The 12,034-nt window shown below is 37.1% G+C and overlaps 1 protein-coding gene across 4 annotated transcripts in view; it reads right to left on the bottom strand.

Annotated features, from left to right (window-relative positions):
• The window catches only part of SYT1 (synaptotagmin 1), a 357,409-nt gene that overhangs the window by 229,069 nt on the left and 116,306 nt on the right, over nt 1-12,034 (bottom strand). For all 4 annotated transcript variants that reach the window (XM_056340298.1, XM_056340294.1, XM_056340296.1 and 1 more), the window contains one exon: nt 969-1,027. The gene's annotated coding sequence lies outside the window, so the exon portion shown is untranslated. The remainder of the gene's footprint in view (nt 1-968; nt 1,028-12,034) is intronic.

Genomic DNA, 12,034 nt, shown 5'->3' on the forward strand with positions numbered 1-12,034 from the left:
ATCAATAAAATTCCTTCGATCCTACTCCATGATATACTGTCAAATGTATCTTCTGTAAGCAGAACGGTGCTGAGGAGCACATATTCTCTGTGCATTACTTCCTGTCTGCAATCTTCTCCCAGAAAAAGGCAGGCTCTATTAGCACCTAGCATTGTGGAACTGTTTTGTTGGAACTGTTACTAGAAATGCCTTAATACACATCCACCTGCTTTGCTTCTCAAAGGATACTGCCACTTTTTAATACCCAGCAATGCAGTACACCCATACAACCTGCTACGTTTCTCAGGGCATATTATTTAATATGGGCAACTTAAGGAGTGTCTGTTCTCTGCTTTATCACAACTGGTGCTTCACCAGCAGCCCAAGATATTTTTCAAAGGACGACATCAACAGTATGATCCACAACACAACCGTGACTCATTTTCTTGTCTCAGCGAGTAGTCTTATTTCTTGATGTTTTATAAAGCTGTAGTTATCAAAGGCCAGTGCAACCAGGGGTTGGTCATATTGTGCAATGAACAGCACAGCTCTGACCAGGGCAGTTCAAAACAATTAGTCAGTGATTAAGTGGTTAAGACAAACCTGTAAAACTCTCTTACTCATGTGCTGACCCACAGGATGGCTGACTATGCTAATAAACCTAAGTGGTTTTCCGCAAAATTTCAGGTGTAAGCAATTCTCAGTGTAATACAGTTTTTAGCTTGGTACTTTCTAGTATTACAATTCACTTTTACTGAGAAGAAAAAGGCAATATATTCAGTATGGGAAGTGATGAAAACACACTGTGTGGATTATCTGGGCCTCTTACCTAAAATTATCATAGGATTAATAAAAGTCTACCCCTGTGAAATGACACTGAGCTGGATAAAAGGCAGAAATGCTCACTGCATTTCTTAGACATGTTAAAAAACTGAAAATAAAAAAAAAATTAAAAAATCAGCTTCAGAGTACATAATCTGGTCACTTACTGTTCACAATACCGACTGTCTGCTTAACTCTCTTCTTGTTTATTCAGGACTCCACGTTTCTGTAAGAAAAACAAATACATGCATTTATCACCTACATAAAATTACCTCGTTTCATTTGTGCCATAGAAGTTTGCCATTTTCATATTTAGTTTTGGCTTACTCCAAGATTTAAGGACTTTGTTTTTTGTTAAGTTGTCCAGAAGAAAAATCCACATTGTTCCTTTTCCTTAAAAGGCAAAGTTTCCAGTTTTAGGTACTACAATAGCAGCAGAGATGGGAAATCCACAGGTTGAGGGAACAAATCTCTTTTGAAACCTCATACCAAATCCTGGGCATCTGAATAGCATCTGGGCACCTGCAGCTCTCCCCAGTTCGGGGAAGGTGACAGGCTTTACAACTGTGAGGCTGGCAATCCTCTGGTCAAAATTAAATTCTCATGCTGTATTAGATCTTGGCTTGTTTATCCCATTAGATTGAGGAGTTAAGGAAGAAGCAACGTGTATCTCTGAGGATAGCCACAGCCTCCCCCACCATTTCTGGAGGAGAGTGGGACGTGCTGTGGAGGGGTGTTTGACGCCTCAGTCATATCGTTTCATGCAGACAATTAGCATAATAAGCACTGATCACAGCACAGCAGCTGCTTAGCCCTTCTTGTTCAGTTTACAGGCATCACAACAGAGGTGAGTTTAAAGGCAGGATTTGAAGGAACACCACATACTGGCTTTGCAGATTTTTACTATTAACTAGTTTCATCAATAAAGGCTACATGAGAGAAGGAAGAAAATTGGGATTGATGGGCAGTAAGGTTTGCAATAAGGACAACATTGACACAGAAAAGCAGGTAGAAGCAAGCTGTGAAGAAGGCACTTAAATGCAAAGATGACCAATTTTGATGAAGTTAAAACAGGGAGCCAAATGCACAGTTACAAAGATAGGTAAATGCATTTTTGATTTTACATCAACTCTGTCAGACAAAAATGAACCTGCTGTTATCTAAAACCATCAAACTATATCACAACAACACTTTGGTCTTTAAAAAAACGTAATTCATGATTCCATACAGCATCTCACTCTAAATTAATCAGGCTACCATCTTTCATGACTCAAATAATAAAGGATTCATAATATAACAGATTAAAAAAAATATCTATTTTTTTCCTTTTTTTAGTAAAAATTTAGTATTGCCTTCTGTATAGTAATGTCAATATCTATGATATCCCAGGGATCACTCACTTGCATGTCACTCTACTGAAGAAACCTGTTAGGCAACAAGTAACAGCTGTTTGGAGCTGAAGGCTACATAGCCCATGAATCCGAAGCATACAATATTACACTGTTATTACGTTTTAAACTTTTTTGAACTGTAGGGATTAGCTTTTTTATGTAACAGTCTATTTCACTATGTCCTAGACATCACTGGGGAGTTACGGAGCACTTGAACAATGCAAAGTTAGCTGGACAATGATATGAAACCCTTATTCCAAAGGGTTTAGAATAATTTGGATGCTGGTGTAAAACACAGCTGTGGGATCAACTAATTTCCTTCCCAGAGTCTGTAATACATCTGACAATAGTCTTAGCAGGCCTTACATAGCTCCGTGCTCCTTATTAGCTGTATAAAATGTCCTGGTACAGGCCATGACAGACTTAATGTGAACTACTTACTCAAATACCTCTTAAATGGATTCAACAAAAACTTTGCCTCTCCTTGTCATTCAAGCCCTCCCAAACTAAGGGATTTGAAATTCAGATACTCAGAGGCAGGTTTCAATTAAAAGCTCTAATCTCAACCTTCTCCCGGGGTGCAGAGCCAGGGTTCTGGTTCAGGACTCTGTGTACATCTTGCATTTGAGTAGAGGTAACTGCAAGTGCCTTAGAGAAATTAATACACAAAGTCACACCTGCTCCGCAGTACTGTCTCAATCTTCCCCCATTTCTCTAAGCTGTCTGTGTCAAGCTGTGTCATAATATTACTAAGCCTTTCAGTAGATTAACTATTTTGTTCTCCTGCAAAGACAGAAAATGGAAAGGACATATGTTTACTTGAGTATTAATTGAAAAGAACTGAACAAAAATACAGGTTGTGTGCTAGAGAAGCAAATTTAAACAAAATCAGGAGTAGTGTGGTGCTTCATTAAGTGCAAACAGAGAGAGCCTGCCTGTTCCCTTGAAGTTGACAGATGGAATTTCCAAAACATATGAAAAACATAATGCAGATCTGGAATACTTAAGTCAAAAACAATCAATAAAAATCAACAGTTGTCAAGGAGACTAAATGCCAGCACTTTTTGCAAAGGTTTGCAGAGCTAAAATATATAGAGAGAAATAAACAGGAAAGATTTGCTTTTGTAGAGAAAGACCAAAAAATTTTACCAGAGAAATTCAACTGTGTTTCTATCACTTATATTAAACCCAGGCTATTTTTTATGAGATGTGTTGGAAGATCAATCCATTCACCCTTGGTTATGGATTCCTGTGGGTCTTCAGTGCAGGAGATCCCCTGCAGTGACAACTGTATTTCCAAAGCTACAAATAGCATCTGTCGTACCGCTAGTATCTTCCAAGGCTCCCTTTTAATTTCAATAATATTTGCAAGGGAAGACTTTGTGTAATGAAACCATTGGAAATACCAACAGAACCACATTTTGATATGCCTGAATACATCTGTAATATCCCTTTGAGGCATAATCTATATTTAACAAATGGTATCTACAGAAGATACTTTAGGGCATGTAATTTTAGGTTAAGTAATCATGTAAATGATCTGCAACTCTTACTTCAGTGAGTCATAATGATAAGCAAAAGCAATCAAAACAAAGCCTTTTTTATTTAATTCTAAGCTCTCTGTTACCAGTTACCTTTAGCGGTAACCAATTATGGAAATAGTCCCATTAAACTGGGACTGGACTTCTAAAATAAATGAAGTTCAGTCAGCCACACTGAGTTGAAGAATATAAATGCCTATCTTTGCTCATGAAATTAAACATTACTACACTACAAATAAGGGATTCTTTGCAGTTTTTTTCAGGAAACTCTTGTTTATAAAACTCATATAGAAACAGAGTAGAAGTACATTTATTACAGGTGACAAAGAATGCTTTTAGCATCACAGAATCATGGCAAAAATAGGCTCCTTCTATTAAATGCTTCACTTTGATTGTGAACTGTAATATAGAAGACAAAAGGCAAGCTGCATGATAATTAAAGATTTCTCGGGATCTCTTAGGCCATCTGGATTTTCTTTATTCTATTATTATTTTTACAGTCAGAAAGAACCTGTGATCTTTTACAAACTCCATGAAGAAACAATTTTTGTCTGTTTAGGATTATGGACTAAACACTCATTAGTAGAGCATATGGCTGTTATTTGAATATTTTTCCCTCTCTTTCAAACATTGAGGAAGAATTTTGCAAAACTCTGGAGTAACAAATAGCTGCTAATACATCGTCATTACGGTTTAGTGACAGTCTGAGAGCACAACTGGACAACATTTTTGTTATGAAAAACTGAAAGGTCTGGAAATCAGTTTCAGAAGGTTTCTGGTTTTGACAGAGCTGAAACTTAGTCCAGGTTTGCTGAAGAGTTTATTGATCACCCTTCAAACCTGAGGACATCTATTTATGTGGTATATCTGGGAGTTTTTGAATAAACCATTTTGAAATTTTGGGTGGCAGAATGGGAAAATGTAAACCAAACTTCAAATAAAAAACAATTGGTGTTTAGCCTACTGAATTTAGCAGTGCAATCTCAAAACTCAGTTCCAGTAGTGTTAGAAATAAAAGTAGGAATTTCAAATTTTATTCTCTGCTTTATAATTATTTATAAGAGAGAAAATCAGATTAATTGGAAGTGGAAGTTATACAGTATTATGAATAGACTGACATCCTGTAAAACACAGAACTGACATCTGGGAAAATGAGGCTAGCATTCGATTATGAAATTTAAATTAGCTAATAACCAGTACAGAGTCTGGATAATTTCTAGTTGCATAATGTGCAACAAATTAAATGTATTTGGAAAAAAAAAGGAGTTGTGGGCATTTATTAATTGCTTCATATATTGAAACAGAAATTGTCATACATTATGAACTTTACAGTCCTCAATTATATGCATATTCTAATATTTTATGGGCTTAATTTGCTCAGCATAAACTTTTTACTGTGAGTAACATTGGTTTTGTCGAATCCTCAAATAAGTCACAGAACAGATCTGAGGATTAGTTTAGAAGGGATTTAAAGCACACACTGTGAATCCCTATACAACCACCACTTAAAACACTATCCGTTCAGGCCCAGATGGATTGCTATGGCAACAGAATCCCAAATACCAGGTTTGCAACTAACAAAAATGTAAATTATTGATGAACTCAGAGTTGTCTCTCTTGGACACCCTCCTATTCAAATACCAAACCGTATGGTTAGAGTACAGAGAAAAGGTTGATATGCAATTTCCCCAGCCCAGTGAGCACTAATCTCAAAGGATTTCATTAAATCTTTTGGCTTAGATTTTTATTCTTGGAACAGCAGTCAGCAAGCAGGGATTACATTAAAACAGGCACTACTGAGGTCATTACTGACTGAATTCAGGCCTGTAATATAATAAAACAGAAACTAATTTTAAATATACCACCACAAACAAAAAACAAACCAAAAAAACCTAAGTAGCACTCCTCTAAGTTACCATACATTAGGTGACAGCATTCTTCCCCTCACACCCATCACCCTGCTTCCTTGCCAGTAAGAAATGATGGAGAACAGTACAGAAGAGAAAAAACCCAATATACATATTATGTGACAAAGTGGTACACATCATGGTAGAGGTGACTGTGCACAAAGAAAGAAGCTGCAGAATAATGAATGAAAGGAGGCTCAGTAGTTTTTGATATTCTGTAAATTGAAATCCAGAATAAAAAGTTATCTGGCCAATAAGCAAATCAGAAAAAAAATAAAAATACTTATTGTCACCTTTATTGCAAATTTCATAAAAAGCCTGATAAGGGAATTCATAGTGGCAGGAAAGCTAAGCACTTCTATGGACCCCCTATTCTAGAAAGCCTCTCAGACTATATACAGAATGTGATTAACACAGTGAGTACCACACAAAAATATGCCCACCAGCTCTCACACTTTGGACTACAACAGTACAGAGGGTTTTAACACAACTTAAGGCTTTAGAAAAAAAAAAAAAATCTCAGATGTGTGCCTGCCATTAGGTGTCAGCGTACAAGGAAGAGAGATGGCAAACTTCTGCCTATAAGAGCTCCTTACCAGATCCTCTGTCCTCTCAAAACTAGGAAGAAAAACCAGGAGAGGGAGTAAGTGTGGAAATGGATAAATATGGATGCATGCTACTGGGTTTCCTAAGGGAAAGAAAATAACTATTGAAACAGGAAATGAAACAGAAAAGATAAACAAAGCCAAGGAACCATTTTTTAAGACAAGGGAGAAATTTTGAGGAACAGAATGAAAAAGAAAAGATACTGATTGTACCACACACTTCCTGATGGGGCAGGAGAAATTCTTCCATCCTCATTCATACACATGAGCATTTATTCAGCACAGTATGTAAATATAGAATACCTATACAGTGGAGCTGTCATTTGGACAGCCATTTAAATTTGCAGATATTAACTTGTTTGCAAGCTTTTTTTAGGTCTTGACACACAACATTTTAAGTATTTCAGCCTACAATTCAGCAGAATACACATGCAGTGTCACTGTGGCCACTAGTGGTAAAAACAGTATTTAGAGCGTGCTTCCTCTGCCCATTCAGTCTGTGGCTTGGCCATCCCCACCCTGTGACCCATGTGGTTCAAGTCAAGCAATGCTTTCAGCTCTGGGGATTTATCTGCTTAGTGAAGGACTCTTATTCCAGAACTTGTTTCTGGGAGTACTTTTTACAATGCTAGCAGTGAAGCTGCTTATTTTGGCCTCTGTTCACTTGTATTTAGTTACTGGCTGTGTAATGTTCAAAGATTTTGCTTGCCCATGCCTTCCTCAAAATTCCAGTTCTTAGCAGATTAAAGAACTGGTTTCAACTCCACGGATGCTCTCTGGTTGTTTTTTCCATAGGAAACTGGCTAGTTTTGCTTGTACTCTACATGCTCATCTGACATACTGTGTTTCTGCTACACACAACTTATACACAGGCTAAAGTGTAGCTACTAACCCTCAGAAAGTGCTAGCTGCTCCTCAAGTGCCCGTGCATCTCTCTCCCAGCTGTGTGATGCTTCTCACATTCTCAGCTTCTGTTTCGCCCACTAGCACTGCCCAGAACATGTCTTGCTGCCCTCCTTTGTTCTGTGTCCTGGTGCATTCAGATCTGCTGTCATCAAGAGCCTTTTCCAGCTTCTGCTTTATCCTCACGCTTGGCTTGATGTTTAAAGAGCCATCCACTCTGATATTTCAATAAACCACACTTAGGTCACTATCATAAACTTCATGATCAATAAACAATCATATGAATCAGTGGGCACTAAAAGATTCTCTTTTCTTTCATGAAAACCTATTAACAGTGATAATACATCCAGTGACAACACAGTCACAAATCAGTATCTGTATCAACTTGAGCTTATGTTCTTACAACACCTCTTGGCCATACTCAGAAATGCCAAAGGATTATCAGAATTTCAGGCTGCACTAGCATGTCCCTTGGCAACTGTCCAGGACAATATATGGCTCTTACTCTACTAACACCCACTTCACTACTGTAGTCCTGCAGTATAAATGGGATGTCATGTGTGCCACAGATGTGGATGTACACCAAATGTGGCACAGATTCCCAGGAAAACTTTGCATATGACAGACCATTTAAAGTAGATGTTAGATGTGTCCCTACTATATAGGGACACTTCAACCACTTTGCTGCATCTGCCGTGTAGAAACTGTGGAGCTGCTCTGGGAAGAATCTTCACAGTGCATAGCCTGTCATTCCTGCTTTGTGATTGCTGGGCATCTGCCATTTTCTTAGAAAACAGCAGCAAATTCAAACTTTACATGAAGCCTACATTTTGCCGTTTGTAAAAATAAAGACACGAGAATACTGCTAACATTTATTAGCAATAAAAAGCCCTAAAAACTTAATACATCAGAGTGTAACTTCATTTTCCTAAGTCAAAGTTTTCAAGCCTTCAGCTGAAACAACCAGCACTCCTGACATTGCATTTCATAAAATTTAATCCCAAATATTTTCAGGCTTTCCTAGACAAAAAGATAACAGAGCCACCGCTATATTCTGAGTGATTTTAGAAAAAAGACATCCAGCTTTCTATGAGTTCCCTTGTAACACTATTTAGACTAGATTCCTTGGATTATATGAAATGGTAAAAAAATGGTTCCTAATGCAATTGGTTTCAGAAGTCATATTTAGGTTTCTTGTTACAGTTATAGACCAAGATTTATTTAAAAGCACAGTGAAGGTTTTTAATCAGTCTCCCAAATCCTTCCTAGAAAGATAACATAGATCTTTACATTAATAGCTGGTGTATTTTATGGAACAGACATCAGCCATCTAACTGTAAACACTTCGAAGAACTTCAGTACCTTCAATACACCTTGGCTGCATTCCAGTGTTTGGAGATTCAAAATCTAACTGCTTTTATCACAGGACGAGAGAACCTGCTGCAATATCCACTGCAGGAAGTGATTATACATTACATAACATTGCTGATCTTTTTGTTCTGGAAATTTGGCATGAGGGTTTTTTAATTTATTTCTCAATTCTGCTTTACAAAAATGCACTAATGTGGGCAAGCAATTCACCCATAATACCTGATACTGAGTATCAGCACCTCAGCAGATTAAGCAGTGTAATCTAGGGATGAGTTGTTCTAATAACCTTTCTAACCTACCCTAAACAGACTTGCAGTGGCAACAACTTTACTATTTTCTGGCTGTTCAAATGCATCCCTCCAAAGGCAACTTTTTAGAGTAAGAGAAGACCCTAAACAGACTTATTCTGAGGTTCATCTGGATACATACACTAAAAGATGATAATTCACCATTAGTATAAAGTTAGCCCATATTTTCTTTTATGTACTGTAAGTTTTATTCATGATGTTTTAATTCTCCTAATGAAAATTATTAAAAAATAAATTTGAAAGTTTACCAAGTCTAAATACAGACAAAATGAAGTTACTGTTCTCCTCTTCCTTTACTAAATCAGGAAGTAACAGCCTACATACTGCTCAGATTTCTGGTAAGCAGCAAAGCAAATCATGTAACAACAGGCACAGGAATTTCCATATCTGCTATCCATGACCTGTCACATTCATTTTACTACTGCTTGCTCTGTGCCCACCATGCAACATTCTTTGTTCTATATCAACTGCTCTTTGCTCCTTTCACCCTTCTGTAACTATCTGGGAGCTTCATATCCCATGACTACTGTTTAGAACCATCACGTGAAATTTCACTACTCTTATGGTCACAGCTGGCTTTTCCTTTTTGTTGAAAGACATTTTAAACTAATAAAATAATGAAATATCAACTTCAATGCAGATTTTTCTTTACAGGGAGACATGATACATGGTTCCTTTCTGTGGTCAGCAGCAGCAAAGAATGAAAAGCTCAAAATTAATAACCAAACTGGAGAGCACCGATCTTTTGTACTGATACTAGAATTTTTAATAACAAGATGACTAAATAAGGGAAGCATACTTGAAGACTTCAAAGACTTCCTTCCAGTTACAACATATACTTTATTAACTGATCTGCCAAAAAAATGTTTCTAATCACTCTGCTCTGGTTTAGCATTAAATTAACTCTATCACAAGAAAACAGCAAGCAAACAGTTATACCATCGTTACTGGAAATACTTTACAATCTTATGGCTAGACATTAGGATCACAAAATAATGAGCAATTACTTAAAAAACTAAAAATGTTTCCAGCTTTCTAATTATTTATGTCTAAAAATTAAATATGCTCTTTCTGTCTTTGATACGTTTGTCAGAATTGATTGCTATTATGAGTCTGTTGTATAAATATCAAAGTCTGTTGGAAAATATGAATTAATCTTGTACCATGTTCTTTGCCTTCCTCAGCATATTAGAATATTACCCCTCCTTATAGTTAGTAAAAAAACCCAAAACTTAAGCAATTGTTAAAAACTGCATTGTGATAAATTACAGTTCTGTAGTACAAAGATCTAAAAAACAAAAAAACCAAATGGATTAGCATGAAAATAACAGGATTTGTGAAGATGCTGCTGAAAACTAAGAGAACTGAGCAGTCCATTTTTTGTAATATCCTGGTCTGCTATATTCATATTTGTCACATTTGTTGCATTTGTCACAGTCTACTCCTGACACTGTCAAGTGTCTTTCTTACTTAGTACTGTCCAGAACATTATTATTTCAGTGACTGCCACTGTAGCGACAGCAGTGTCTCCTGGAAGGGGCAGTATATAGCACCATTACAGAAGTAAAAAAGATGCACTAATCAATATCACTGGTCCTCAAACACAAGTAATGAGAAAACCAGTCAGTAAATCTTTCTGGTTCTTCACCATTTTTCCTTTTGCCTAGACACAGAGGAGCAATCACACGGACTGCAACAAATAAACCAAACCAAACAAAAAAATAGTAGACAGAACCATTGTTTGGGTATAAAATAGGTGAACACTACGAGTAATGCCAACTGGAGTTCACAGTCAGGTTACAACTGACATATAAAACATATAACCAAAACGACAAGACTGAACCTTGAGAAATCACAACAGCCTGTGAAAAGCACTGGGTGGGTATGTAAGCGCTCACCATTACAAATGCTACCTTCACTCTCAGAAGCTGCAAAGCCAACCCAGCAGTAGCAGCATAGTTCAGTAGAAATGTCTCATACCCCTTAGATAAATGGTCATCACCTGGCTGGCTCTGCAAGGGAGGGCATTTAGTCATCAGAACTCTTAACCAAGCATAGGTGATGTCTCAGTGTAGTGCAGCAAAGTCACGTTACTTTCCATAGTCAGTGGCATATAGTAACATGCCACCTCACCACCTTGGCTTCCTTCCCTGGTCAACAAACTGGGTAGGGCTGCCATCTACAGTGAATTTCATCTTCACACTTATGGAAGCACAGTAAAAGGCTTAAACAGTTAAAACTAGCCTGTTGCTGCTGGGATTTGGGTCTAAATTCATAATTGCATAATATCATCTACAGGTATTATTTCAGTATCTTAAAACATTTCTTTACACAGTATGTGCACATGCCTGACAAATGTGTCTGATTTTGCAGTCCTAGAGATGAAACTCTGAAGCATCATGACTTTTTTCATCTTGAAACTACAAGAAAAAACCTAGAGACTAGGGAATTCAGGCAGACCTTTTAATCACAGGTGTCATCCTGGGTTGTGAAAGAAGAGCTTAACAGCCAATCCTTGCAGATTACATGCAAAGATATTATTACAAAAAGCAGGATGAAACGTAAATGATGGTTTTGCAAGTCTACATGAAAGGAAAAAAGGAAGCACCAAGTCCACATTGAGCAAATCTGATAGCCTAATCAAAAAGTAGCACATCATACACTGCAAAGTGTTGAGGTACAGATGGCTAGGAACATTAAAAGAGGTTGTTATCGTTATTGTTCCTTACATAGCTGAGTAAAGAAAAGACATCTTGTATTGTATTTGGCTATAAAATCAACTTCCTCAGCTAGATACTGCCAGAAGGAATCTAATGGAAATGTCTATTTAGTGAAAATCAAATAATTACCTTGTAATTATCATCTCGTGTGTCACATTTAATGTTAGCATCTCTGAATCAAGGAAAATTCAAGAAATGTCTATTTGAAATCCCTAAAAAAACCCCATATGGCAAGTATTTTAATTAGGCTACTTTCACTAATCAAGCTAAGTATTCCACATAGCAATGTATCTCCCTTGTCAATGTTAACGTAACCCACCCTTGATTTAATCTTCCTATCCATCTTCAGGAAACCTTTGTAATTGTTGATTATTAGATTCTCTGAAATACAGCTTATGCAGACCAAACTTTAGCCACTTCATAAAAACTACTGATTTGCACTCAAACAGCACGCTGGAGCAGTCTGAAGGGAAAAACCATTTGTTCT

The sequence above is a fragment of the Falco biarmicus genome, chromosome 5, assembly GCF_023638135.1.
Source record: "Falco biarmicus isolate bFalBia1 chromosome 5, bFalBia1.pri, whole genome shotgun sequence".
In the NCBI taxonomy this organism is placed as follows: Eukaryota; Metazoa; Chordata; class Aves; order Falconiformes; family Falconidae; genus Falco; species Falco biarmicus.